Here is a 6,200-nt window from a genome sequence, read left to right on the forward strand (position 1 = left end):
GTGGGTGGCGGGCGGGTGCGCGGCGCTCGGCGGCGGATGTCCCTCGGGCCCGCGCTGGGTCTTACTGCCCCCAAAATGGCCCCGCCGAAGTTTTAACACAGTCAGCGGGGGCCGGCGCCGGCACTCGCGCCGCCTCATTAGCATTTAAAGGGGCCGCGCCGACATTGAGCGGGCGGAGCGGAGCGGGGAGCGGTTCTCCCGTGTCGGGGCGCGTGGGGCGGCACGGCGTGGGGCGGCACGGCACGACATGACATGACATGCGTGTGGGTGGGTAGGAGGATGCGCTCCGGCCGTTTGTGCGTGCGCGTCTGTGTGGATATATACGTGGTCGCGTGTGTATACAGGAGTGTGTGTACGTGCGTGGGGCGTGCGCGTGTCCGCGGGGGCGACGTGGAGCTGAGCGCCGCGTGCGCACGCACATCCGTGTCTGTGGGTACACACAGGCGTACCCCTACGCACGGGCGCGTAGCTGCGGCTACGTACAGATACATACGTACGCACAGATGCAGCGGCGCGTGGGAGCGCGGGGAGGCCGAGCTGTTCGTCGGTGCCCGCGTGTGTGAGCGTGGCTGCGCCCTGCACACGCAGCGCTTTGTACGCCCACACCTGCGCGGGTGGCTGCGCGGCTGGGCCGGTGCAGGTTCGTGCGCGGGGGCGTGCAGACGGGTGGGTGTATGAGCGCGTGTTGGGGGCGTTGGGTGCATGTGCGTTTTGTGGGAGACATAAGCATGTTGGTGAGCGGGTGGGTGTGTGCATTGGCGTTGTCGCTCCTATTTCTTTCCTTGTCACCTTTTCCACGTCGGCACTTTTTCTCCCGTGGTGTCCTCCAGTTGGCACCCACCCCGTGACATCTAGTTTTCACCCCTGCTGTCCCATTGCTGCCTCGTTTCCTGGCACCGCACTTACATCTCCCTCGCCTGCCTTCCTACCTCTTCTTCTTTTTCACTGTCCTTCCCGCAGTTTTTGTACAGCCTCCCTGAGTGTCCTTTCGGTGATGTTTCTACTCTCTCTTGCAGTTTGCACACTAGCACCCCGTCCGTCCTTATTCCACACTCCCAGCACATCACTTTTCTTAATTGCCTCTGCCTTGTGTCCGTCCTTCCCTACGAGATGGATGCCTGAACTGAAGCTTCATGCACCTGGCTTTCTCTCTCTTAAAGCTTTGCTCTGCTTCTCTGTATACCTGAACAGTCAAAGAGCGTCAGATCCTGATGCTTTTTCGCTTTGTATCGCCTGATCTCCACTTCTCGACAATTCCTTGGTAGTTCTCACAACAAAAATGCAGGTCTTCGGGGGGCATTCCTTGCTGAACATCCCTCAGGTAGCAATGCCAACATCAGCTCCAAAGCAGCCTTAGATGAAGTGTTCACTGGGAAGGCACGCCTTAGGGTATGGTTTGAACTGCACCAGGTCTCACCGACTGAAGTTCCGCAGGAACCTCGAACCTGGCTTTGACAGATGTCAGAGCCAAAACAAAAACACTGTGACGCGGACCCTCCCACAGCTGCAAAGCGGCTAAGACTTAGCTACTCTAGAGACTGATAATGAACTGGTGACCTATTTTGAAATTCAAAATGCTTTCGGAGCATTCAGAGGTATTTCCACCCACACCAGCGTCACTGCTCCCAATTCAATTACTTACACCATTTTCTAAATCCTGGATGGAAATTATTATTACAGTTCTCCTCATTGCATCCAACTGAATACACATAACAAACAAACAAAAAAATTTTGTCCCCCAGTTTTTAATCCTCCAGTCTATGTTAATTTCATTATTTTAAGATTATGTCACTTTGTGTCCCTTTACATTTTCAGGGTACGTGAAAATTTCTAAGAGGATGCTCATTTGAATGAATTTTGAGAGGAAGGCTTATTATGCTAAGTCAAATGCATTATCAAAATTCAGACACTGACATGCACTTGAGACATCAAATTTATTTTCAATGAAGTTGTTAATTAATTTTTCTTCCTCGAGTTAATTTTAGAGTTTTATTGAAAAGCCCATTCAACAAAAAACTACAGTATACAAGCTGTGGAAATGTACTGGGCTTTATTCCATTCCTTTGTAGAAAATTGGTAATGTTTTGTTCTATTTTTTTCAATTATTTTAATAATGAGAAAATGTAAGAATTATAGAGTAGTCTCATTTTTCCTTTCCTTGCTGACAATTGGTAATACATTTCCTTTGCTTCAGTATTCAATCTCTTTTCAAAAATTGTGTTGGAAGAAATTAATCCCCCAACTTGAGTAATAAAAAATTGTAACTGTTGCATGTGGAGACTAATTTCTGCATCTCTACATTTTCTGAATACTTCCTATCAACTAGTTGTAAATAACTTTTCTATAAAATTTAGAACAGTACAGAATCACAGATTGGTTGAGATTGGCAGGAACCTCTGGAGGTCATCTGGTCCAACCCCCCTGCTCAAGCAGGGCCACCTAGAGGCGGTTGCCCAGGCGGCTTTTGAATATCTCCAAGGATGGAGACTCCACAACCTCTCTCTCTTTACTGTGAGGCAGCCTCACCATAAAAAAGTGTTTCCTGATGTTCAGATGGAACCTCCCGTGTTTCAGTATGTGCCCACTGCCCCTGGTCGTGTCACTGGGCACCACTGAAAAGAGCCTGGCTCCGTCCTCTTTGCACCCTCCCTTCAGGTATTTATACACATGTGTAAGATCCCCCTGAGCCTTCTCTTCTCAACAGTCCCAGCTGTCTCAGCCTTTCCTCCTAGGAGAGGTGCTCCAGTCCCTTAATCATCTTCGTGACTGTTCGTGCACGATCTCCAGTACGTCCATGTCTCTCTTGTACTGGGGAGCCTAGCACTGGACACAGTACTCCAGGTATGGCCTCACCAGTGTGGAGGAGTTTCTTGCTGGCAATGCTCCTCCTAATGCAGCCCAAGATACCATTAGTCTTCTTTGCAGCAAGGGCACACTGTTAGCTCATGTTCAACTTGGTGTCCGCCAGGACCCTCAGGTCCTTTTTTCCAAAGCTGCTTGCCAAATGTGTGGCCCCCAGCATGTACTAGTCTCTGAGGCTGTTCCTCCCCTGGTGCAGGACTTTGCACTTCTTCTTATTGAACTTCATGAGGCTCCAGTCATCCCATTTCTCCAGCCTGTTGAGGTCCCTCTGGATGGCAGCACAACCCTCTGGCGTATCAGCCACTCCTCCCAGTTTTGTGTCACCAGCAAACTTGCTGAAGGTACACTCTACCCTATCAGCCAGATCATTAATGAAGATGTTGGACAGGATTGGACCCAGTATTGACCTCTGAGGTAGAGCACTAGTTACTGTCCTCCAACTAGACTTTGTGCCACTGATCACCACCGTCTGGGTCCATCTCTTTAGCCAGTTTTCAATCCACCTCACTGTCTGCTCACCCAGGCCACACTTCAACAGCTTCTCTGTGAGAATCTTATGGGAGACAGTGTTGAAAGCCTTACTGAAGGCTACGTATACAATATCCACCATTTTGGCCTTGTCTACCAAGCTAGTCATTTCATCATAGAAGGTTATCAGGTTGGTCAAGTACGACTTCCCCTTGGTGAATCCATGCTGGCTACTCCCAATCATCTTCTTGTCCTTCATGTGTCTGGAAGTGGTTTCCAGGATTAGTTGCTCCATCACTTTCCCACAGATCAAGGTGAGGCTGACCGGCCTGTAATTCCCTGGGTCCTCCTTCCTGCCCTTAATGAAGATAGGAGTGACATTTGCTTTCCTCCAAGTCCTCAGGCACTTCTCCCAGTCGCCATGATCAATCAAAGAGTATTGAGAGTTGCCTTGCAATGACATCTGCCAGCTCCCTCAGCACTCGTGGGTGCATCCCATCAGGGCCCATGAACTTATGCATGTCCAGTTTGCCCAAGTATTCCCTGACCTGATCCTTTTCCACCAAGGGTACACCTTCCTTGCTCCAGCCTTTCCTTCTGGTCTCTGGGACCTGGGATTCCTGAAGGCTGGTCTTACTAGTAAAGACCGAGGCCAAGGTGGATTCAGTACCTCAGCCTTTTCCATGTCCCATGTCACCTATGTCCCAGGTCCCCTATCTCATTCAGCAGTGGGCCCACATTTTCCCTACTCTTCCTTTCGTCACCCATGTACTTGTAGAAGCCCTCCTTGTTGCCTTTGACACTCCTCAGCAGATTCAATTCCAGTTGGGCTTTGGCTTTCCTAACCTCATCCCTGCATGCTTGGACAGTGTCTTTGTATTCCTCCCAAGTTACGCATCCTTGCTTCCACCCTCTGTGTGTTTCCTTTTTAAGTTTGAGTGGGCTTTCCTTTTTGTGGGCCAGGAGCCCCTAGTTCATCCACGCATTTTTGCCTGACTTTCTGCTCGTCAGGATGGACAACTCTTGAGCTTGGAGGAGGTGATTGCTGATTATCAACCAGCTTTTTTGGGCCCATCTTTCCTCCAGAGCCTTATCCCATGATATTCTTCTGAGCAAATCTTTGAAGAGGCCAAAGTCTGGTCTCTCTCCAGGGTTGTGAGCTTGCATTTTGCCCTGCTCCTTCCTCTCAGGATCTCCACCGTCTCGTGGTCACTGCAGCAAAGGCTGCCTTCAGTCTTCACATCCTCAGTGAGCCCTTCCTTGTCTGTGAGTATGCAGTCCAGCAGAGCGTCTGTCCTCATTGGCTCCTCTATCACTTGGGTGAAGAAGTTGTCATCGGTGCTCTCCAGCACTAAAGTCTTCCATGAGGACAGGGCCTGGGAATGTGAGGCTGCTCCTATCTGTCTGTACAGGGCCTCATCTGCTTGTTCTTCCCGGTCAGGTAGCCTATAGCAGACACCCATTACAATGTTGCCCATACTGGTCTGCTCTTTAATCCTTGTGTTGCTGGCATCCTTGTGTTGGCTCATCATCCATCCCCAGGCGGAGCTCCAGGCACTCCAGCTGCTCTCTCACATAGTGGGCAACTCCAGGTCTTCTCGGCCTGTCCTTCCTAAAGAGCCTGTATCCCTCCATTGCAACTCTCCAGTCATGGGAGCCATCCCAACACACCTCCGTGATCCCTGTGAGGCTGTAACCCTGCAACTGCACACACATCTCTAACTCATCATGTTTATTCCCCATGCTGCGTGCGTTGGTGCACAGGCACTTCAGAGAGGCAACCCGGCATGCTCATTTCTCCAAAAAGGGTCTGGGTTTTTATTCCATAATGTTGCCTTGTCAGCACTTCCTTGCTTACCTGCAAATGCTTGAGTTTGGCTTAAGCCCTGATTTGTTGATTTTGTGTTCCCTTTTGTTCACCTCTCCCCAGCCCCTTTGCTTGTCAGCCCTGTGTGTCACTCCTTCACAGGGCTGCTGGTGACTCTCCCTCCCCCATCATTCCTAGTTTAAAGCCTTTCTTGCCCAGTCAGCCATCCTGCTGGGAAGGATGCCTTTGTCCTGCTTAGTGAGGTGGATCCCATCTCTCCCAAGCAGATGTTGATCCTCAAACAAGGTCCCATGTTCATAGAAACCAAAACCCTGTTGCTGACACCAGCTTCTCAACCAGTTGACACACAGTTGTCTCCTCTTCCTCCTCGCATCCTTTCCCCTCACCATCAGGGCTGAGGAGAACACCAGCTGGACCCCCATGCCCTGACTATCACCCCCAGAAGGAACACTGTTTGCAGAAGATGCATTTTTTTTGAAGTGTCTAAAAATTTCTAGAAATTATTTTCATGCCTCTGTTTCCTAATTAATAGATCCATAGCACATCAACAACATCTTTCTGACACTGCAGGTAGTGGAAATATCAATCTAACACACTGTTTAAGTTGCTCATAACTTGGCCAAACTGTGATAGCTTGGACTGAAATTTGTACTTCTCGTTCAAAAAGTTCAGCAAAAGATACTCAGTCCTGACAATTAGATGAGGGAAAAATACTTTGTTTTCCCTCATTTGAATTTGTTTTAGGACTTGGCCTTATAAGTTACAGTGACTCCGTGCTTTTGAACGGAAAGTTGAAATTTAGCTGTGATAGAGGTACATGTTTTACAGTTCCTATTTGGGGGGAGAACTAAAAGCACCCCTCAAAACTACTAGCAATCAAATTTCACCAAGTAATGAACTTCTGAAAAAATATCTTTAGCACATGGTCAGTGGAGAAATGATCTGAAGGTGCTGTCTGGAGGTGCGCCGAGCATGCTCCAGCTCTTGCCTGCTGCTTGAATCCCGTGCCTGTCACTCCTGCACGAGCACCACGGGACACTCC

This window comes from Gymnogyps californianus, chromosome 1 (assembly GCF_018139145.2).
Source record: "Gymnogyps californianus isolate 813 chromosome 1, ASM1813914v2, whole genome shotgun sequence".
Lineage (NCBI taxonomy): Eukaryota > Metazoa > Chordata > Aves > Accipitriformes > Cathartidae > Gymnogyps > Gymnogyps californianus.